Source organism: Rhinatrema bivittatum, chromosome 2, assembly GCF_901001135.1.
Source record: "Rhinatrema bivittatum chromosome 2, aRhiBiv1.1, whole genome shotgun sequence".
Lineage (NCBI taxonomy): Eukaryota > Metazoa > Chordata > Amphibia > Gymnophiona > Rhinatrematidae > Rhinatrema > Rhinatrema bivittatum.
This window is the reverse complement of record NC_042616.1, coordinates 584,645,890-584,670,145: the sequence shown is the minus strand read 5'-3', so window position 1 is coordinate 584,670,145 and position 24,256 is coordinate 584,645,890. Positions and strand designations below refer to the sequence as shown.

Below are 24,256 nucleotides of genomic sequence, written 5' to 3'. Positions count from 1 at the left end.
AAGGTTTTTGGAGGGGGGTTTTTTGTTGTTGTTGCTGTTGTTATACAAATAACACGCTTCCAGTAATCATCCATGACTGGCATACACACAGCTCTCTAATCGAAGGTTTATGGAGACTAATCCACCCTCAAAATATCAATTTTCCATAGCGTGGAACAAAAAAGAAGATTATAGTAGCCTGGGGCTAAAATAAATATTTACGCTACTTACTTCTCGAGGTCCCGGGAGCAGGCAGAGTCAGGAGTTAAAAAGCCAAATGCTGCAGTAGCTGAAGAGGCAGGCAGAAAAGAAGCACATGGGAGGGAGGACCCGGCAGAGCTGCTCAGTTCACAGCAGCAGGCAGCACAGGCAGGGGCTGGAGCTGTGCTGCAGGAAGAGGAGCACTGGGGAGAGCAAGGCCAGCTGGAGGAGGAGGAGGAGAGGGGGTCCGGCAGTGAACAGAGAGCTCCCCCTGGAAGCAGAGAAGAAGAATTGCAGCACGCAGCAGAAGGCAGAAAACAGGAAGAAAAAAAAAAAGAGAGCCGTATAGCAGTGCTGCTGCTGCTGGAGCAAAGCACGAGGATCCACGTGCTGAAGCTACATGAATGAGGAGGAGTTAGTCCAAAGGGCATAAGAAGAGGCCGCGAAGAAGCCCGGGCGTGTAGTCACCCAAGCGCTGCGGAGAAGAGAGGCTGTGCTGAACCCAAGAGTCCCCAGGCAGGCAGCAGCAGCAGGAGGAGTTGACCAGAACCAGCCGAAAAGAGCAGCGAAGCTAAGAATCAACAGGCGCCGCTGGAGCAGAGAGGCTGTGGGAGGCTGCCTGATCCTGAGAAATGGTTTGGAGAGGACGAGCCCAGGAGAGGTGAGAGGCAGTGCCGGGTATGAGTTGTGCGATCATAGGCAGGGTTGGAGATGGAGATGTGGGTGGGAGACCCTAGAGATTTAAAAGTGTGTGTGTGTGTGTGTGTGTGTGTGTGTGTGTGTATATGTATGTGGGTGGGTTCTTGGTTCTTTTTCCACTTACCAACCCCCAAAGTCCCAGAGTGCCATAGGAGCACCACTAGTTTGAAGTGGTTTTCCGGAATTGGCTTCTCCCTGGTACAGTTGCACTCCTCTTTGGCCTGGTATTTGAGGCCTTCAAAATTTGGTGGCCTAAACAACTACCTATGTCTAAATCTGGGCCTGGTGAAGAAGTGGTGAGAGCGAACCTGCTGCCTGTGAGAGCTGCAGGGAACCAGGGTGAAGATAATCCAGCCAGGGTGCCCGAAGGAGAGAGTCCAGCCAAGAGAGGAAGACTGCCTATAGACAGAGTCCCTGGTTACCTACAGCAGGTTTTTCAAAATTCTGTGGCAAGAGTTAGAAATTTCTGTGACAGATTTTTCAAAATTTTGCAGCAACTATGTGGGAAAAATTTACATAATTTTCTATATATTTGCAATGTAAATAATATATTTTTTAGTTAATTAAAATAAAGTTGTTTTCTGACATTTCTCTATCCAATTATTTTATTGGGATCTTTATTACAGAAAAAAGGGTCTTACAGGCCAATTCAGTAAACTGCGCGGGAGAGCTGGCGCTCCGAGGCGAGTGCCCGCTCTCCCAATGCACGCCCAGGCCACTCCTGGGCGCGCGATTCAGTATGTAAATGAGGGCCCGTGCTAATTAGGAGGCGCTAGGGACACTAGTGCATCCCTAGTGCCTCCTTATTGGTGGAAGCAGCGGCTGTCAGTAGGTTTGACAGCCGACGCTTAATTTTACCGGCTAGGTTGTCGAACCCGCTGACGGCCATGGGTTTGGAACAAGGATGCCGGCAAATTTGAGCGTCTGTTTTCCAACCTGTGGGCCATGGGCAGATTTTTTATTTTTTTTAGGGCCTCCAACTTAATATCATGGGTGTACAGAAAAACAGTTTTTTCTGCTTTTCTGTACACTTTCCTGGTGCCGGCCGAAATTAACTCCTGCCTTTGGTGTCAAAAACGCGTGTCCAAACGGGGGCTAACAGTGCGCTCGGCCTGAGCACACCATACTGAATCAGCCTGTTAGTGATTAGGGCTAGGGAGGAAGGAGAGGACAGGATCTGGAATGTGAGAAAGGAGATCTCAGAAGAAGGAAAAGGGATCTTGTTAGGGAGCACTAGGAGAGGGGTCCCATTTCCAAGGGAATTGTGTGCCCTTGGGCCACGGCACGACCTCAGAGAACTCCAAGGCGGTACCGAGGCAGGCGAGACATGTCTGAGCCTGGGCGGAGACCAGGAAGCCAGGCCCCCGTCGACCTGCACAGCCTCAATGAGACCAACCACGCAAGGTTGGTCTCTGAGAGGTCCTCCGACCACTCCAAGCCCTTTTGGACCTGCCGCTGGGAACGGCAAAGGCGGCAGGCTGGACAGGAGGCAAATGCGGATGAAGACTCTGGAACATGGAAGACTCAGACAAGGAACTTGGAATGTGAAGACTCAAGACGAGGAACTTTGAAGGACTCTGAGCGCTAGGAAGACTCAGACGAAGACTTAGGATCAAGTACTAGGTTGAGGCTGTGACGCAACACACCCTACAAAGCCCACCCACGGGCCTGGTCACAGACCATGCTTGAACGCGAAGTAGACTCCAGGAGTAGAAGTGGAATTTGAGACTGGAACATGTCAAAGATTCAGTAGAGGCCTGCACCGGTGCGCGCCCTACACAGCCACACATGGCTGGTCACAGACTACGCTGGAGCGGAACAGGTTCTGGCAGAGTCTTGGTCATGGACGGAAGCAGACACAAGTGAATCTGAAGGCTGGAACGAGCCTCAGGGAACACGACCAAGTCAGGACTTGGCTACAAGGAAGGATGACCTTCCAGAGGCTTGTGCTGCAGATGAGAAGAAGGCCTTGTACCACGTAGCGCCCTACACAGCCCCCCATGGGCTGGTCATGGACCACAACCGTGGCACGCCAAGAAAAGTGGACGAGGAACCAGGGGTTCAGGACATCAGGGCTGGATGACGGAACATCAGGACTGGATCATGGAACACGGAACATCAAGACATCAGCAGAGACCAGGAACAGAACAACAAGGGATCCCACGAAGAACAAGGAATGCCAGCAGGAGTGAAGCCGAGAAGTCCTAGGGAGGGCTAACCCCTTCCGAAGGCAAGGACAGAATGACTGCAGGGCCCTTAAATAGGGCTGAAGATCAGAAGACGCCCAGGGAGGAGTCCAGGAGGGCTGGCCCTTTAAATCTGCAAGGAAGACGCGGCCCTGCCCCTTAGGGGAAGCGGGCAGGACCATGGACAGCAGCCATGCTGCCGCTGCGACCCTGGAGAGCAGGGCTGAAGCAGAAACTGGGCCCTGGAGCAGGCCCCGACGCTGGAGGCGGCTCCCTGCTGCAGAAAAGACACCAAGGACAGCTCCGGCCACTAGGAAAGACCAGGGATTGCGGCCTCTGGCCGCAAAGATGGAGAGGGCAGCGGCGGCAGCTCCAGCTGCATTAGAGCACAGCGGCCCGCCGTGCAGGAAAAGGGACACCAAAATCCGCGGCTCCTGCTGCGGTGAAGGAGAAGGGCTAGCTGCGGCTCCTGCCAGGAAGAACGTCAGCGGCTCCATGCCACAGAGGTAAGTGCCTGCTCACGGCTGGGACGGCGAGCAGGAGTGTAACAGATCTCAAAGGAGGGAAATGAAGAAGGAATCTTAGGCAGGAGGGGTAAAAGAATAATGGAGAAGAGAGGGGGAGAGGATGGAGGGAAAGGAAGATGATTTGGGAATGGGGAGGTGGGAAAAAAGGGAATATTGTGAAAGAGAAAAAGGGAAGATCAGGATGAAGAACTGGAGGTGGGGTGGAGAAGGAGGAAAGATTGGGTTGGGAAGAGGAAGGAAGAAATCCACAACCCCACAATCCCACCCCATCCCCTCTTTCCCTTCTCTCCAAAGCCCCTTTGATCCCCTCACACCCCAATAGGCCCTCCAATCCTCTCACATCCTACATCCCCTGCAATCGCCTCACTCCACTTGCACCCATATGATCCCCTCATTCCTTCCACACACCTACTCTGTTCTCCTCACTTTCTTCCCCATTCCCTCGCTCATTTTCACAATGGCACTCTCCCTCATCTCCCACAATCCTCTCACTTTCTTCTCTCGCTTGCTCTTTCCCCTCCATCCCTGTGATCCCTCAACTACCTTCCAGTCCTAAGATCCCCTCACTCGCCATTTCTCATCTACTTGCTCCTATCCCCCACATTTCCTTTCTTCCCTAATGCTCTCCCCTTCCACCATGTTCCCCTCATCCATCCAACCCACCCCTTCTCTCTCATTCACTGCCCCCATCCCCGTACTCTTCATCATTCACTTCCCTTCCCCATCTTGACGTTGTCGGTTCACTTCCTCCCATCTGATGCCCTCACCCTCCCTGATTTACATTCCTTCCCCCCAATCTTCTGATTCTCCTTTGTTCATCCCATCTCCCCCACAAGCCCTTCACTCACCCTTCTTCCCTCTCTCTCCAACTCATTCGCATTAATTCCCAACCCCTCACAATCCCGTCACTCACCCTCCTTCACTCCCACCCCCAACTCCCTCACCATCCCCACGATCCTCTCATCCTCCTTCCCTCTCTCCCCAACTCTATCCCATTGTGTCCTACCACAATCCCATTTCTCACCCTCCTTCTCTCTCCCTTACTCACCCTCATTCACTCCCTCTCCCACATCCCCCCTTCGCCCTCCATGGCTGAAAAAATGGGAGGACTGCGGCTTTTAAGTACCTTGGGCTGTGTCCTCTTCCTCTGCTGTTCGGGCCCCCATGTGGTTCAAAACACAACCTTCAGGCACTGGCAGCAGAGGAGGAGGAGGATGCAACCTAAGGTGCTGCAAGGCCATGGTCCTCCTTTTTCCAGCCATGGAGGGTAAGTGAGGGAAACAGGAAGGCGGTGGTGGGTGGGTAGCTGCCAGAAGCAATGTGCCGTCCCACTGCCACCAGTGATGCTTCTCTTCCTGGGGTGAGGAGGAGGCCAGAAGAAGAGGAACGTGCCATGTCATTTCCCACTGGCATGCTAGGTCTCTGCGGAGTACAACCCAGACCCCATTCTCCTGCAGCATTTAGGCCAGGACTGGCCAACTGCACAGGACGGGCCAAAAGTTTGCAGCCCTTACCTTAGCCGGACAATTGTGGGAAACTGTGGGCCCTACCTAGAGAGCTGTAGGGAAGCAGACGCGCAGCCAAGAATAAATGCCTGCTGAGAAAGTGCCCAGAGTAGAGCAGATGCTCATGAGAGTTTGTTGTGGGAAGAACAGATCCTGAAGAGATCAGAGGGTCAAGCCTGAATGAGGACTTGACGAGACTGTGGGAGCGCCACTGCTGAATGTCTGCTGTAGAGGGGCGGAAGGCTGGAACAGGGAGCTGGGGAGACAGAGACTGCCTGCTGATGCTGAACACAGAGACAGGAGCGCAGTCTGAAAAGCAAAGACAGGAAGAAGCCAGCCCAGCAAAGACAGGAAGAAGCCAGCCCAGCCAGAGTGCGCAGATTCAGATACCTTGAGCCTGCCAGCAGCACTGCAGCTGCTTCTGAGCAAGAAAACACCCTGCCTGTATATGTGTGCATTACCCTTTCCTTGTGTTTAAGTAAGGATCCTGAACACAGTTATTTTAATCTTGATAGCTAGATGCCCAGTATCTGAGACTGCACGGAGAGGCAGCGGGAGCCAGTTACTACTACCCCCATTAGAGTAGAGTAGAGAAGGTTTCTTTTGCTTTTATTTTATTAAATCAGCTTTGTAGGTACCCAGAGAGAGGCAAGGGACCCATGGAGGGTTACAGCGTGGGAGCAACATCACACGGCCGGTCCAGTGCTAGCCACAGCCCAGATGGGCTCTCTATGACCAGGGGAATCCTTGAGCTCACCCACTTACGCTGCACATTATTAGACACTGACACTTTAAAGAGCTCTTGAGTCAATTCTGAGAAGTTTCCAAATTGAAACTCCAGTTACTGAGTTATCATCTGGTATAATACTTTCCTTTCAGGAAAGTCTGCAAAATACAAATAGGTGAAAATTATTAAGAAACTTTTCGATCCTTTGAAACTTTTTTTTTTTTTTTTACTTTAAATCAAATACACAAGTAAAAATGAAATAAAATAAGCAAAAAAAAAAAAAAGCCTACCAAGAAAACAGCCACACAATCAAATGAAAGAAATCACAAATCTCCATCAATTAAGGAGGGGGTAATACAAAGAAAGGGAAATAGAAAACAAAATCCGTTGAAGCTTTTAATTAGCAGCCAGACACTTATCTGATGCTGAAGATTGTGGCTAAAACTGGTTAAGAAAAGGGAAATTTAGATTCATACCAGTACTGGTGACACAACGGTTCCTAAGTGGTGCGGTTGAATCGAGTGTGGCTGTTGTTGTGAAAGAATAGAAGTTCTTTACTGGTTAAGTGTATTCTTTGTTTAGAAAACTGTTACAGTATTTCTTATCCTGATTTTGTTTTGCACCTAATATCATTCTCCAGCTTTTTGGAAGGAGAAAAATAAATGTTTCAATGATTCTTTTGGGTCTAGTTCTTGCACATGTGCCAAAATTCATTTAACCTTTTCTTTTCCACCCTGGCCCTTTCTCCCTACCCCAGGAAGATGCCTTAACAGGGTGGGACTGTCCATCGTTCAAGTAACCCGACAGAGGGGTAGGATTGTGGGGAAAGTAGTACGACATTCCCTATCGGTTTGTGAATTGCAGGTGACATGGGGACAGCTTGGAACTATGACCCTTGGCACCTTGCAGCAGGAGTTCCCCCTATGTCCCTGGAGTGTTACATTATCATTTTTCTTTATCCAATCCAAGCAAGTTAAAGAAAGAGAGCCACAGAGCAGGGGGGGCCTCCCGTTTTCTGACTGGGAAGGTTGGTGCAGAGAGAAACGCACAAGTCCTGCTGTCCCTGCCCGACCCACTGCAGCGCCAGCAGGCAGAAACCAATGAACCGCGCTCCAGCACATAATAATTTTATAAAACCTCAAGCCCAGAAAAAGCCTGAAGCAAACGAAAAGAGATTCAGCTAAATCAATAAAGATCTGCCACCTAGGGGTGCGCAAGTCAAGGTGATTCTTGGCACAGGAGCCGCTGCTGCAATCTGCACCAAGGTGAAGGGTCGGTTGACTGGCAGGCAGGAGAGTGAGAGAGGTAGCGGCTGACTCTGGGCACTGATTAGCAGCAGTCCACCCGCTCCAGTGACGAGGTGTAGTTTAAATGCAACAAAACAGTCACACTTTTTCAGTGATGCTTAATTAGAGAAAACAAAAGTCCGAACATGACATAGGTTCCCTGACTTACAGACTGCAGAGAACAAACAAGGTAATCCAGAAAATGTGATTCCCTTACCGGGCAGACGAGGGGGAAAGATGCAGCACAGCTCGGCATAATCCTGCTCAGACCCTGTCCCCTAGATCAAAAGACCTTGTGCCAGCAGAGAACTCCCTGCTGGCTAGCACCAAGCAGATAGGGCGGATCTACCTGTTAGCCAATGTCTACCTGACTGGGCGAAACGCCGCCCACAGTACCTGGGGGAAAGTAACAGTGCTGGCAGCTTTCCCAGTGCTGCCGGGAGGGTCCAGTGGTGCAGGTAAGGCAGAGAGGGAGGCTTCAGTTCAACTAATTAGGGGCAGAGACAGAAGCCACCTAAGGTCCTCGCCTCCCAACTTCAGAAGGACAGGGCAGCCTGTCTTTCCCCCCCCCCCCCCCCCCCCCCGTCACCCTTAATATCCAGACTGGATATTAAGCAACCCACTGCCTCCCCACCCAGGGCATATCTTCTCAAGGATCCCACTGGGATGGGCTCTGGGATGCTGGGCAGGAAGCAAGCTGCCACCTGCAACTCGAAGCCTCGCACTCTCCCCAGTTGGCGGCTGGCTAACATCCCACCCATCCGTGCCGCGCTCTCTGACCCTCTCGGGTCCTGCAGGAGACCGAGGGTGTCGGAGAAGTCCTCTCCCGTCCCGGCCCTGCGAGCAGTGATGGGGCCTTTGCAGGCTCGTCCCTTCTCCAGAAATTAGGGACTTTCATTTTTGGTTTTCTTTTTTTTTTTTTCCCCCAGGAATTTGTAAGGGTTTAAAATCAGAGGGAAAAAATTACTTATTATTTTTCCAGATAAATATCAGAGTTTATTATAGTGAACAAAAGCAAGGATAGTAAAAAAAAAAAATAAAATTAAGTAGATTGTTTAATGAACAAAATTTACGATTCTTTGCTGTAGAACTATTTATGCGTATAGGTGGCCTTACGCGTGCCGGGCCTATTTTCAAAGGCTCGGCCACACACGTTTAAGTCCTGGGGCCTTGGGAAAGGGGTGGGGCAGTCTGGGGGGGGGGGGCAAGGTGGGGCTAGAGGCCCCCGGCACAGTGGCCATTTGCCGCTGTGCCGAGGGATCGCGTGCTGGCAGGCGCAAAAGGTAAAATAAAGAATTGGGGGGGGGGGGGGCTAGGTTAGGGCTAAGGGATGGGTAGGGAAGGGAGGTTATTGCTCCCAGTCCGCTCTGAAATTGGAGCGGACTGGGAGGGAACTGAGGAAGGCCGTGGGCGTCGGCGCACACAGGATGCACAAGTGTGCACCCCCTTGCACGTGCCGACCCCCAGTTTTATAACTTGCGTGCAGGTATAAAATCGGGTGCCCATGTGTGCGCGTGCACCTTTGAAAATCTACCCCTAAGCAATTATGTCACCATGCATTAACAAATCCTCATAACATAACATTTCTCACTCTCCTGCTTTTTCAATGTCTCCCTTCTTTCCAAATTTCTCTTTAACCTCCTCTCTCGCAAGAATCCCCCTCTCCCACCAAAACCTCTTCACCTCACCTAAGAATTCCTCTAGCTCCCCTCTTCCCCCCCCCAGCCCTGGAACAACGTTCAGCTTTACCAGTGGTGGTAGCTCCAGGCTCCTGCTAATGCTGTGGGCCCCCGAGCTCTGCAGTTCAGAGCCAGAGAGCCTTCTGGGAAGTGATTCCCGTGGGGAATGGGGGCCATTTCTAGTGCTGCATTACAGTGGCGGCACTGGATAGGGTGGGGCGGGACATAGAGGTATTTGATTTTGGCTGCTTGAGAGGACAGGACTAAAACGCATCCATGGCACTGAAGGGCAAGTGCTTTTGTCAGTGGGTTGGCAAGAATTGAAGTGCAGCACACTCGTCTGCCTGCATTGACTTCCGGTGGTGACAGAAAGTCTTAAACCCTGCCTGCACAGCTCTTCCATTGGCATAAAATCAGGGTGAAAATCGGTGAAACAGATTTTCGCCTTTGGAAAAATCTGTGAATTCATGGATGAAAATTTATTTATACCAAAAATGAAGGACTCTAGCCCTGCAGCAATGCTCAGGCTGTCCTCGCTGAGCAAGCTTCTAGGAAAGTGAGAACAATGTTTTTACTCTGCTTCCCTCAGCCTCTCTGTTGTCATTTGTATTATTACAGCTGACTACTGTTTCCTCTGTGGGTTAAAGAAAAGATGATCTCAGAGCCATCAAATTAAAGTTGTTACAATTAATCAAATTAATTTGTATAAAAAGAGAATTCAGAAATCAACTCTTCTTCCACCCCAAAAAAACCAAAAAGAAAAACACAAAACAACTAGGTGTCATCAATATTTGATAATAATCCTTTGGTTGGTTTAACTTAAACTGGATAAGAGTGAATTTTGCTACTTATCCGGTTAACTTAACTGGATAAGTAGCACCACCCTGATCTGTCCACTGCCCACCAACTTTGTATGCAGCTAAAAGATAGCTGGATAAGTGTCTTATCCGGCTATCTAGCTGCCACCAAATATACCTGGATATACAATGGCCTGCTAGATAACCGGATAAATCCTACTTTGCAAATGCTGCCCTAAACTATTCTTTTTTTTGTTTTGTTTTGTTTTTGTTTTTTTAATAAATGTTTTTTATTGGTATTTCTCAACAAAGATGTACAACACTGAAGATGGTGGGTTCTTGAATCATCCTCAGACCAATGACACCATAACAGGATTCAAAAACACAACCCCAATCCCCCCTGTATCTCTGCTTTCCCTCCCGCCCTCCCCTCGCCCCCCACTGCACCCCCCACCCCTTTCTTCTCCCCATCCCAGGTGAGCAGTCGACCCCGCCACGATCCACAGTCTCCCCTGAGGTTACCCCTCTGGTAAATCAAGTGGCGACTCAGTCATTTACTATCAAGCTTCGTGCACGATGCGGGAGTGCCTGGAGATATGTGTTCCAAATAGAGAGAAAGGTCTGCCTCCAGCGCGGGGAGCTCCGGGAAGCCTTGTTGTCCATATTCATCATGGAGTGAAAGTGATTCCTCCAGGTGCAGAAAGATGGTTCTTCATTGGTCCTCCATACGAGAAGAATCACCTTTTTTCCCACTAGACAGGCTGCCTGTATGAGCAGGCGAGAGCCAGGATCTCTAACCCTGATGGGAGAAATACACCCAAACAGTAGCCATAAGGAAGTCACGGGAATGACCACATCCAGTAAGTCTGCCATATATTCTGCCACCCTGCGCCAAAAGCATTGGACAGAGGCGCACGTCCAAAAGGCATGAGATAAAGTGCCAGTAGCCTTGTTACACCGCAGACATAAAGCAGAATTGGTAATAGTCAATTGGTGAGCGACTTGGGCGGATACATAGGCCTGACTCAAAAATTTATACTGTAACTCCCTATAGTACATGCTAGTCGAGATCCTGGCTATTTGCCGAAAGCCCACCCACAAAATATATTGTGTAACAGTGAAATCCCCACCCCGGTTCTAACGGTCCACCAAAACCAGACAGATATTAACCCGCACTTGTTGTCGCATATATTTATAATAAACAGACATTGATGGGACTTTTTGCTCGAAGTGAAACACCCGATCCAGTGCCTGAAAAACCGAAGGGTGTTTGGATAACGCAGGTAGCGTGGCAATGTAATGCCTAAGCTGCAGGTAAGGGAAAGTGTGAGCCACCCCCAAGTTATACAGATCTCGGAACTCAGGGAGCGGTACAGTCTTTCCCTCCTTCATTATCAGTTGACCCAGAAAAGGTATCCCTCTGGATTCCCAGAGTTTAAAACTAGCAGATTGCATCCCCGGGGAGAGCTCAGCATTACCTATAATTGGCAAAAAGTGGGAGCATAACTTAGACACTTGCAATATATTAGTTAACCGCAACCACGCCTGTCGGATAGGCTTAACAAGAACAGTCTGCGCTAAGGAAGAAGGAAGACTAGTTGACGCTGATTTCCCACCTCACCAAATAAAGCGCCGGAGAGCACCTTCCAGTAATTGGATATCTCTGCGCTTTAGCAGGATTGGCAAATTTTGCAGGGTATATAGCCATTTCGGGAGAATGGTCATTTTAAATAAGTTTACCCGCCCCCCCCAAGGAGAGCGGAAGAAGGCGCCAGGTAGCCAGTGTGTCTTGAGTAGAGCGGAGGAGCCTTCGGATGTTCGCCTCATATACCTTTTCCGGATCCTGTGGGATTAACACTCCTAATTAATGAAGACTCTCACCAGCCCAGCTCAAGGGAAAGGAATCAGGCCAACTATCCTTAGTATCTGGATATGCCAAGGCAGAGGACTTAGATTCATTTAACCACATCCCAGAAAATACTCCAGTTCCATATTAAATGAAATAACGGGGGTAATGAAGTCTGTGGGTCAGTAAGGAAGACCAGGAGGTCATCCACAAAAGGGCGCACATTTGAAAAAACTAGGGCCAAAACAGATGCCCCTGATCTCCCAATTTTGCTGAATAGTGAGCAGGAGTGGTTCAAGCTGCAGGATAAAAAGTAAAGGGGATAACGGACACCCCTGCCTTGTGCCTCTCATCACCGAGAAGGGTTCTGACTGTGCTTGGTTAGCTATGATCACTGCTTGTGGAGCATGATATGACAGCCGAATGGCATGGAAAAATAACCCTCAAATCCCATTTTAGTTAAAATATGGAATAAATACCTCCACTCCACACTGTCAAAAGCCTTTTCGGTGTCAAAACTGATAGCCATGTAGGGACTTAAATTCTGCAGGCACATGACCATGGTAGTCAATACTCGGCGTATGTTAGAAAGGGCATATCACTTGCGTACAAACCCCACCTGGTGATCCCCAGCAAGAGAGGGGAGAATGATCGCCAGCCGGTCCGCTAAGATTTTAGCCAATAACTTTTGATCATAATTAAGTAAGGATATGGGGTGATCTGATTCCAGCAGGAGCGGGTCTTTACCTACCTTGGATATGAGGAATATGTGCACAAGATTAACATTTACCGGGAAGAAGCCCTGGTCTATCTTGGATATGAGGGATATGTGCGCAAGATTAATATTTACCGGGAAGGAGCCCTGGTCTATAAGCTCTGAAAACATTAAAGCCAGGGGGCGGGAGATCTGCCCAGAAAGGTGTTTGAAATACTCAGCTGAATACCCATCCGGCCCCAGGGCCTTGAAAGGTTTGGACTGTTTGATAGCAAGTTGGATTTCCTCCCCCATAATGGGTCTATTTAGGTCCTCCCGTTAATCTCTCGTTAAGTGAGGAAGAAACAACTGGAAGCAAAATCTCTCGCAGGCCTCTTCGCTCCATCCTTCTGTCTCATACAGGGTGGCATAGAATTATTTAAAGAGGTTCAAAATGGAAGGAGTATCTTTCACCAGCGTACCAGAAGATGTCCGTAACGCCGGAATAAAACGGTTTGCTCGCATAGACCGAATCAGATTAGACATCATCTTCCCCGTCTTATTGCTATATTGGTGAAGCCAGAACTGGTAATACATGACACCTTTTTTAGCTATTTGATGTAGAAGGGAATTCAAGTCATGTTGCTGGGAGAGGTAGGCTTCATGGGCCTGTCTTGTCTCTGAGGAAACTAGCCATGCTCGAGCCTTACACAACTGAGCACTTAGTGTCAGAATACGCTGGTTTAAGACCTTCCTACGGTAAGAAACATAGGAAATTATATCTCCCCACAGAACTGCCTTAGCGGTATACCAAAATAGCATGGGCTGGGTAGCATGAGCATGATCAAGGGCCGCATTTTCCGACCACTTATCTGACAAAAATTTCTTAAAAGGGGCGTCCTCTGCTAAGAAATACGGAAACTTCCAAACTCTGGTGGAGGCCTGGGGAGTTGCAAACTGGAGAGTCACCCACACCGGAGAGTGGTGTGAAACAATGATGTCATCAATTCCGGCATCACGGAGATGAGAAAATACACTGCTATTTATGAGAAAATAATCTAGTCTAGAGAATGTCGCATGCGCCCGGGAGACGTGTGAAATCTTTCTTCACCAGGTGGAGGATTTGCCAGGCATCTAACAAATGCAGGGTATTTTCCAACATTGCTGGACCCTTACCCATCCTGGGTTCCTGTCTATGACATTGAGATGAGCCTATCTGTGGGTCCCGGATGGTGTTAAAGTCTCCACCCATTATTATTGCTGCAGAAATAAAGGGAAGCAGATGGGAATAGAGCCCTCTGAAAAAACTGGGGTTATAGGTGTTTGGCACATAAATGTTACATAACACCACCACCTGATTATGAAATTCCGTAATCAAAATAAGAAACTGACCTTTAGGGTCTTTAATTTCTTGGGTAATTTTGATAGGTAAATGCTTGCTAATAAGTATAGCGACTCCTGCCGACTTTGAAGAAACCAAGGCATAGTGGACAGCTCCCACCCAGGTTCGCCGGAACTTGACATGCTCATTATCAGTAAGATGAGTTTCTTGCAAAAAGGCTACTCTGACAGATTTTTTCTTCAGGGCCGAGAGTATCTGAGAACGTTTTATCGGCGAGTTAATCCCACAAACATTCTAAGAAACAATTTGAGTTGAATTACTCAGGGAGACACTGAGAAGGAAAAAATATTAACCAGATAATCAACCAGATTTATGGCAGCGGCCCTCCCAGCTGAGGCCCCCGCCATGTTAACATGTCGCCTGCTCCTCCGTAAAACTGCATGTAAAAAAAGAAAATGAGATATAGAGACTCCCCGCTCACCTGTAATGAACCCTCTCCCCCCTACCCAACTTCCACTGTGGATCAGCCTCCCAGTGGAAGTGATGGAGACTAAACTATCTGAATTCAAGAAAGCATAGGATAAATACAGGGTATCTCTAACGAAGTGATGGGAATTATGCTAAATGAATTGGACTGATGGTCAGACTAAATGTGCCATATGGTCTTTTTCTGCCATTATGTTCCTATATTTTATAACTGGGGTTAGTCCAATTAAACATTTAGGAAAGATAGAGGCCAAAGGAGTTTGAGATATGACATTTGTGGTGGAGCTAGTCATTACCTGAAGCTACAGTGCTCCATCTCTGGGCCCTGTGGCATTTCCCTGTAGATTTTGGGACTTGATGTACTACCTTTCATAGGTCCTCTGGGGCTACACAGGAAGAGACAAAATGTTTAATATTGAGAGGCCAATGCCCTTATTAAATCCTTTTGTGCTGATTTGAAAGTGCTTCCCAGCCAGCTTCCCAGCCACCAGATACCCAGCTTCAAAGCAGGGGGAGCTCAACCTTGAGTTCCTTCTATTATTGCAGCTTCAATAATTGAAAGCACCTGAATTTTGGTGGTGTGGAGTCCTCCCCCCATCCTCTGCATAGGATTTCCTCCCTGGGATTCCTTTACAACATCACATACTTTCAAAGCGCTCCATCTGTTTACATGATTTCCTTTCCCTAGGGCTACATTAGTTATCTTAATTATTAGCTCCATGTATCCCTCAACTTCAAGGAAAAGATTGTTCTGCAGCCTTTGATTGACAGTTCCTGCCATTCAAGATTCTGTCACAATATGATATCAGAGAAACCTCTCTTTCCGCACAGTTACTCAAAACCACAAACACTAGTAATAAGTTACATATAAAGCCCAATAAGTTTCACTTTCAGTCATACTATTCTACCAAAGCTTATGGATGCTTCCAAGTTTTGAAATCCAACCCTCAAGGAATTGAAAACTGATGATAAAATGTAAAACAAAAGCATGTAAAACTGGTCAGACTGACCACTAGCCACAGAATCTGAATTAATTACGAAGGTGCATTCCTGGAAATCAGAGATTAGCTTTGTCCTTTTTTTTTTCTTTGCTTTTAATTTGTCACAACAAAAATGTATTAGAAAAAGAGCAAGGAGTTAGAAGACTATTATTTCATATATTTATTATCAAGCAGTTATAATGTGTGTCTTTACCATAGGTAAATAAAGTGCACTAATTTATCTGTGCAGAGTGTAGTATTTCCAAGCAAATTTATGACGCTGTAAGGCTGTATACTTAGTACCTATTTCTCATATTCAGTATGGGTTCTCCCTAGAATTTTAACAAGACAAAATAATATGGGGGAAACAATTTCAACAATGCGGTACAAACACCATAAGCTGAAATTTGAGGGTTATTTACACTTCAGGTGGGGATGCTGTTAGGATTCTGAACACAAAGCAGAAAGCGAGTTGGTACATTTTAGCCCATCAGGGGATTTTGATGCACACTTCAGACCCTGGCATCCGCGGGGACTCCACACTTTATCCCCCAAACACAACAAGCCCTCCAGCCACGATGCTGCCCCTGACTGCACTGCTGGTAAACTTTGAAACAGCCTCCCGTTAGCAAAGGCTGCAGAGCTGTCAAGGGCAGGAGGAGATCATAAACCAGAAAACTGAATTACAGAGCCCAGCCTGTCAAATTCCTTTTACTGACAACACAAACGAAAACAACAAAATCCCATTCAAAATTTCTACCTATTCCATCAGGGCACTGTAAGTTAGCATGGAAACCTCCAGTACAGGGAGCTCGGGGGCTGCTGCAGGCAAAACCGGCCTTGATTCTGCTGATCCAGTCTTTAACTTTGTACTCTGATCTCTCTATCAGTCATCAATGCAAATTAATCACATCCAGCAATTAAAACTACAGCTTTCAGCACAATTGCGATATCTTTGTACAATCCAAGGTCAAGTGTTGCTTTTGGCCTCAGTTCCCCCCCCCCCCCCCCCCTTTGATCTTCACACTAACTCACAATAAATTACCTCAAACTGCATTGGCTGGAGGCATGGTCTCGTCTGAACAACACACTTGGGCAATAAATGAATGTATTAGCTAAGGATTCATGCCCGATTAATGCTGCCAAATTCTTAACCCTGGGCAGCACCAGGACCCTTGTTCTCACCCAACAGACCAAAGAACAAGACGAAAAAAAGGGGGGAAAACTGCAGGCAGTGATCTCTTCCAGATGATCCTGGATTTCAAATCACTAACATGGGCAGGCAGGATACAAGGCATTCTCTCCCATTCCCCAACCCCATTCCCCAACCTCAAGAACAACACAAGACAAGATTGGGAAATAAGATGGCTACAGTTTATTGACAAAACATACACAAGCCTTCACATATGCAAAATAACTTCACCACCACCCCCAATCCATATGCCACCACTTCCCAGTGACATACTGCTCCATGCCCCCCCCCCACCCACTGAATTCTGCAAACCAGTGGCACCCCCACCAACTACCAGTCCTCCCCACCATATTTCAGCAGGGAGCACCATCAGCTATGCAGTGACGCACTGCAAAAGCAGCCATGTGTAGCAGCTCCCCACCCCCCCCCCCAGCTAACGCGTGAACCCCCCCCCCCCCCCAAGACACCCCAAGTGCAACATTTAATCAGGTAACAAAAACCAACGTAGAGGAGATCACGTGATGTGGTGAGCGGGGAGGACGTGCCTGCCTTGGGCTTGGGTGCCTTCCCCTTGTATATCCCTTAACATCGGGATATTGAAGCCCTTCTCTCCTGTTTTGGCACCCTCCACATACCTCTTGTCTTGTGTGTGAAGTTTGAGTGCGGGTTGTCAATGTGGTTCTCCCAAAAAGAAAAATAGAACCAGTGTGCCCCTGAAGATAAAATGACCACCGCTCAGGATTCGACCCCCAGTAGCGCTTTGAACGACTCAATGGTGGCGAATCTCACCACAGCAGTTGTTGCAGCATTAAACTCGCATTTTGTTGAAGTCTCCACTCAGATGGCAGAGGTTAAAGCTTCACTGGCTGATTACACCTCATGTATGGATACTGTAGAAGGCCGGGTAAGCATGGTGGAAGATGATACCACAGCTCTCCAGATTAAAATTGCCTCACTAGAAAAATTGGTAGCTGCAGAGGATGCAAAATTAGATGATCTGGAAAATCGATCTCGGAGGTCTAACCTCCAGTTTGCAGAACAGATCTCGGACATCAAGCTGCAGGACATACTTGAGAACTGGCTGCCTTTAGAACTAGGCCTGACTGCGTTGGTAAGTTGCCTTAAAGTGGAGCGTGAGCACCGCGTAAGTGTACCGACGTCAGGCCTTAAAACACCAAAGGTAATACTGGCGAAACTCCTTAACTATGCCCACAAAGTGCGCCTCCTGCAAGCATATCACTGGAAACGAGACCTGAGTTAAGAGGGGCAACGCTTGTTGATTTTCCAAAATTTTGCCTCTAAAATGTCTTCGCTGAGGTGCGCTTATATGCCGATCTGCTCAGATCTGGTGAACTGGCAACTCAGGTTTTCATTATTATACCCGGCTCGTCTAAAGCTTTGGGCTAAAGATGGTATCTAGTTTTTTGACTCACCCAAAGCAGTGGAAGATTTCCTCAGCGAGCTTCCTTAACTGCAGATCTGATTGGTGCTGATGTACCACTGCGTCATTTCACCTTAATCGACTGCAGGAGTGTCAAGTGCTTAGTACTTTCAACAGCGCTGTTTATTACTATGGTTCCTTTTTTTCACCTGGATAGATAGGGTGTTTTTTGTGGTTTTTATAGCCTGGACTTTGACTTAACTAGGAACCTTCCTTGATCGATGGGCTGTTCGTAGTGACCTCATTCACTTGCACCTATGGTCACCTATTGGACGTTTATCACATTTTAGTCCTGGTTAATAATTATGCAAACCTTTGGAGATGTGCTCTTGGTTTCTCTGAAATTACAAATTTTGTGTGGTTCCACAGACATTTATTTTACTTTGTGGCAGCTATATCTTTTTTGAGAGCTGCCTGGGTGCATTTCTTGCCTACTTTCTAGTTTCCAGTGTTCTTCTGCTAGAGGGGTGGAGATGGAGTAGGGGGAAGGCACCTGTTCGCATCAGTGGTGTTTTCAACTCTCTGATGGAAGAGAGAATGTTTTCTCATACTGATGGGGGATTAGGAAGGGTTTGGGGGCATTGGGAGTGAGGGGGGGAGGGATGTGGAGATTGGGTTCCAGTGACTGTGTGTATAGGGTTCCAGGAGTCACAGTTATTTTTGTATGATATTTGGGATGAAGGAGGTAGTTTTGACCTGCAGACTTATGTTATGATTATACTAAAGTTATACACTTTTGAGAAGCAGTGTGTGTTTCGATCCTTTGGATATCATTTGAGATTGGGGATCCATTATTATATTTTGAATAATGGGGGAGTGCATTTAAGTTACTTACGTAGAATGTAGTGGGACTGGGCACTAGGGATGTGAATCGTTTTAGGACGATTAAAATTATCGTCCGATAATTTTAATATCGTCTTAAACCGTTATGGAACACAATACAATAGAGATTCTAACGATTTATCGTTATAAATCGTTAGAATCGTGAGCCGGCACACTAAAACCCCCTAAAACCCACCCCCGACCCTTTAAATTAAATCCCCCACCCTCCCGAACCCCCCCCAAATGACTTAAATAACCTGCGGGTCCAGCGGCGGTCCGGAACGGCAGCGGTCCGGAACGGGCTCCTGCTCCTGAATCTTGTTGTCTTCAGCCGGCGCCATTTTCCAAAATGGCGCCGAAAAATGGCGGCGGCCATAGACGAACACGATTGGACGGCAGGAGGTCCTTCCGGACCCCCGCTGGACTTTTGGCAAGTCTCGTGGGGGTCAGGAGGCCCCCCACAAGCTGGCCAAAAGTTCCTGGAGGTCCAGCGGGGTCATGGAGCGATTTCCCGCCGCGAATCGTTTTCGTACGGAAAATGGCGCCGGCAGGAGATCGACTGCAGGAGGTTGTTCAGCGAGGCGCCGGAACCCTCGCTGAACGACCTCCTGCAGTCGATCTCCTGCCGGCGCCATTTTCCGTACGAAAACGATTCGCGGCGGGAAATCGCTCCCTGACCCCCGCTGGACCTCCAGGAACTTTTGGCCAGCTTGTGGGGGGCCTCCTGACCCCCACGAGACTTGCCAAAAGTCCAGCGGGGGTCCGGAAGGACCTCCTGCCGTCCAATCGTGTTCGTCTATGGCCGCCGCCATTTTTCGGCGCCATTTTGGAAAATGGCGCCGGCTGAAGACAACAAGATTCAGGAGCAGGAGCCCGTTCCGGACCGCTGCCGTTCCGGACCGCCGCTGGACCCGCAGGTTATTTAAGTCATTTGGGGGGGGTTCGGGAGGGTGGGGGATTTAATTTAAAGGGTCGGGGGTGGGTTTTAGGGGGTTTTAATGTGCCGGTTTTGCGATTTTTAGATTTTTAGATTTTTCACGATTTTTCACGATATTTTACCCCCCCAAACGGCAACAATACGATTCCCTCCCCCTCCCAGCCGAAATCGATCGTTAAGACGATCGAGGACACGATTCACATCCCTACTGGGCACCCCTGTGAAGAGGGAAAAAGAATCTGTTGTATTTTTGCAGGAGAATCATATGACTGCTAAGGCCCAACTTAAATTAAAAAAGAAGGGGTTCAATCAAATATTTGTAGCACCAGGTTCCTCTCATAGTTGAGAGGTTGCCATTCTGATTCATAAGTCTTTTTCTTTTCAATGGCAGCAGTCCATAGTGGATCCTATTGTGGGAGGGCTCCTTTTTGGTAAGCGTACCACTCATGATATCAGTTTAGGGGCCGAATCAGTATGACCATGGTTTTTTTTTCGCTGATTTGGTGTCTCAGGTAGTCGCTATAAACAGAGCACCTGTTATACTTGGGGGTGACCTTAACTGTCTAGCTGACCCTGCTCTGGACCGTCAATCGCTGACCATTCAGTAACATTAAAGGACTGTCATTTTTGTGTAACTCCCTACAAGTCCTTGATGCTTGGAGAGTATTAAATCCCAGTACTAGAGATTTTTCCACACTGTGCATGTTCTGCTGATTCTAAGTCCAGACTTGATCACCTGTTAATCTCTGATTTTCTTTTTTCTCAATTACAGAGCTCAGCTATCAAACCTGTGGTAGTGTTTGATCACTGCCCGGTGATTTGTGTTTTACGGAAACCAGGTTCTGACCGTGACTTTTCTAACTGGTAAATGCCTGTTTGGCTGATACAGTATAAAGCTTTCAAGGATTTTTTTGTTGTCTAAATGAATATGAGTTAAATAATCAGCAACATCACTCAGACCCCATTCTTTTTGGGGAAACAGCCAAGGTAGTGCTTCACGGGGATATCATTGGGTATTCTATCCAGTGTAAACGAAATTTGATAGGGAAATTTTAGAACTCATTAATTAGTTGAACCACTGTAAAAGAGATCTTAATTTAAATCCGTCCCCTGAACTCCAATGCCAATTTTTTTATTGCGGGAAACCTTGAATGAGAATTTACATAAGAGATCGATATCTTCTTTGTTTTCACTGAAACACAAACTCTTTCTTCATGGCAATAAATCTGGTAAGCTGTTGGCTAATTTAATGAAGGGAGAATGGAAACTCACATTTGTTTCTAATCTCCGAGGGAGCGATGGGAAAGTTGTCACCTCCGCTGAAGGTATTGGTGCTATTTTTCAATCCTATTATCGTCAATTATATACTGCAGAGGTGGAAGATTTGTCTGTTAGGGATAGGTTTATGGAACGGATCTCTCTATCAATTTTGACCCCTGAACAGGTAGATAGGCTGAATGAACCATTTCAAGTAGGGGAAATTGCGGCAGTGATTAAGGACCTTAGGAATTTCAAGTCACCAGGCCCTGATGGGCTATTGTCTTTTTTTTTTTTATAAAGTATTGAACCTAGCTGCACTGCATATCACGCAGTCCTTGTTTGCTACTATGGTGGCCACACGTGAAATGCCTGAAACACTTTGATGGCCAATATAATTGTGCTTCCTAAACCTGGTAGGGATTCTGCCGAGCCTCTGCCTATAGACCGATTTCCCTGTTAAATGTAGACATTAAGATTTATGCTAAACCTTTGAGTAATCACTTGGCCAGTATTCTTCCCTCTTTGGTCTCCCTGGGGCAAGTGGGGTTTGTGAAGGGGAGATGCTCTAGTGTCAATATTAGACGTATTTCCCTTCAGTTAGATCTCTGCAAAGGTTGCCATTTTGCTGATCCTGTCTTGGTGGAATTTGATGCCGAGAAAGCCTTTGACTGGGTTTCGTGGTCTTTTTTGAAATTTCTCTTGGACAAATGTGTGTTTTCAGGTTTCTTTTTTCAGGCTATTCAGGTATTATATGCTAACCCCAGGGCCCAGATTTTGGTTAATAGCAAACTTTTAGTTCCTTTCTCTTTGTCTAGGGGCACTCACCAGAGCTGTCCCTTGTCTCCCTTGTTATTTATTTTGTTGCTTGAGCCCTTGGTGCATGCTCTTCAAGATTTTCTTCAGGAGCATGTAGCGCTTAATAAATTTGCTCCCATGAGTACATTTCTATTCAGTGACGACATTCTTCTTTTTTATCCCTCAAGCGCGATGCCTTCTTGCATATTTTGGATATTTTTCAGGTGTTTGGCTCCTTCTCGGGCCTAAAATTAAACCTGAATAAGTCTGAAGTTTTAGACATTCTGGGGCATTTACATGACTCCTGACTGAACATCTCCTTGCATTGGGTAGGGGATTTGATTAAATATCTGGGTATTCATATTCACAGAGATACTACACAGTGGTATCAAGTCAATATCTCACCAGTACTGGGAGACATTCATAAGCACACTTTAGGGTGGATGAAACTGCCTTTAACACTCATGGGTAGAAAAGTCCTGTTTAAAATGTTGCTTCTCCTTAAACTACTTTAGGTGTTGCAAATGCTGCCTCTCAGACTTACATCTTTGGATCTTAAAAGTCTATATCGAGTTTGCTCTAGGTTTGTGTGGGGGGAGCGTAAAGCGAGGGTGTCCCTTAGTAAGCTAATGATCCCTGTTGCAAGAGGGGGCTGGGGTTTCCCTAATCTGCATTATTATAATTTAGACTGTATGTTGCAGGCCTTGGGTGATTGGCTCCTGGGTAGTCATTGTTTTGCAGATGTACAGGCAGAATAATGGATGGCTTCTCCTTAGGATTTACAGTTTCTGCTCCATGCAAGTTCTAAAGACCTTCCGCTTCATTTGTCTCTGAATATTTTGGTGAAATACATGCAGTTTGGGTGGACGGCCATAAGATGGAAGATGTTGCTCTCATGGAAGATTTCTCCTTGATTATCCTTGTGTGATAATCCTTGGTTTTTGCCTGGGCAAGAAAGCAAATTTTTTACATGGTTCGCCTATGCGGGTCCTCCGACATTTCATGACTTTCTGGACTATCAATGTCAGCAAGTTTATCCATTTTCAAAATGCCAAGAGCTCTTCGGTTTTGACCCAGTCAAGTCTTTTATTATTTCCAAATTGCAAGCTTTATCTCTAAATATTTTGGGCCTCATCAGGCCCCTTATTCATCGGGTCCCTTTCAAAGGCTTCTATCTTTATTTTGGGAACAGAAGCAGTCATTGGCCAGCTTGAATAATTTTTACACTCCATTTCCTCTCATAAAGTATTTAGGGTACTGGCTGAGCTATGAAACCTGGACTTGGGATTGGAGTTTGAGGATGAAGATTTATTGAATGGACTTGCTGATTTTTATGAAGCTGTCCCTTCAGTTGGGTTGTGGGAACAGTATTGAAGAATACTACACAGGATAATAATCTCTCCTAATAGTGCTTATCAAATGAAATATTTCTTCCCCACAATGTCTTAAGTGTCCTGAAGCCCATGCCTCTTTAAGTCATAGGTTTTGGGAAAGTCTTCCAATTTATAGCTTTTGGGAATCTTTACTGAAGTATTGTCCACATTGATGGGGTGTCTGGTCTCTGTGTGTGCCTCTGTTGGGCTCTTGGGAATTATTACAGATGAAGTAAGTTGCAGTACCCTGGCTTGCCACCTTCTGATCAAGAGGGTGTGCATTGCTTGGAAATGTATCTTATATAAATGGATTCAGAGTGATGCACCAATATTTGACTTTTGGTTTACAGAAATGTTGGATCTTTTGCATTTAGATTATCAGACATGGACAATAACGAAGAGGAGTAGGCAATCAGCCTTTCCTATGATTTGGGATCCATTTATTAAACAACTCCCAACTGTATGGCAGGAAAGATACACACATAATTGGCCAGTGGATACCTCCATGTCAACTACTTATTGAATAATTGTTGTTCTGTACTCTCAAGAATGCAACTTTTGTGTTAATTTCTGAGGCTTCTGGATGTATGTGAAGATGGGTGGGATTTATTAGGGTGGGCGTGGGAAGTTAAGGTTGTTACTGGCTATTATAATCCATCATTGTATAATTTGTCCTTTTATTCTTTTAAAATTTAATAAACACATTTATACAAAAAAAACAACAACAGTGTAGGCTCAGGTTTATCACCCAGCTGTGACAAAACCCCCAAACTGATAAACAGTCCACTAAAAGGGAGGGAGGGTGAGAGAAAAATTTGCACCCAGTTGCCACCACAACCGCCGAGAATCTAGTGAGCCAACGGTTTCTGAGTCAGGGCGGGGGAAAAAAAATGTAAACAAAATCACCCCCATTCCCCGCTTGAAAGCAACTTCCTGTTGCACAATTCCACCAATCAGGAACACCCACAATTAAAAAAAAAAAAAGAAAACAAACAAGCAGGAAGGGTCCTAATGCCAACCCGCCCCCGTGTTAATGACAGCAGGGTAGACATGGCCCCCCAGCCTGGGACATGTTCAAATGTTCTTTTTTGCTGTCAACGCTGACCATTGATGACATGCTTAAACACAGCACTGACAACCCCATGGAACAAAAAAAAAATAATAATTTTTCTTTCCCCAATCCAAACAAGTTAAATGGATAGAGCTAGAAAGCAGGGGTCTCCTGTTTTCTAACTGAAAGATTGGTACAAGGAGTAGTCAGAAATATACGAACCCACTGTTCCTGCAAATCTCAATTCAGCACCAGTAGGCAGAAAGCAATGAATCCCACATCCAGTTCTAGCAAATAGTAAAAAAAAAAAAAAAACTCTGAAGGCCCAAAAAAGCTTGAAGTAAATGAAGAGAAAAGTGCTACGATTGAGATTCAACCAAACATATAAAGAGCAGACAGCTAGGGTGCACAAATCAAGGCGATGCTCAGCACAGGAGCCGCTAGCACAATC

General features: G+C 46.8%; 1 long non-coding RNA gene across 1 annotated transcript; it reads left to right on the top strand.

Annotated features, from left to right (window-relative positions):
• The first annotated feature begins 579 nt into the window (after positions 1-579).
• Positions 580-23,321, top strand: LOC115085249. The gene is made up of 3 exons (XR_003854767.1): positions 580-841; positions 20,099-20,190; positions 23,129-23,321. It is a non-coding gene; the product is annotated as an uncharacterized LOC115085249 (long non-coding RNA).
• The last annotated feature ends 935 nt before the right edge of the window (positions 23,322-24,256 follow it).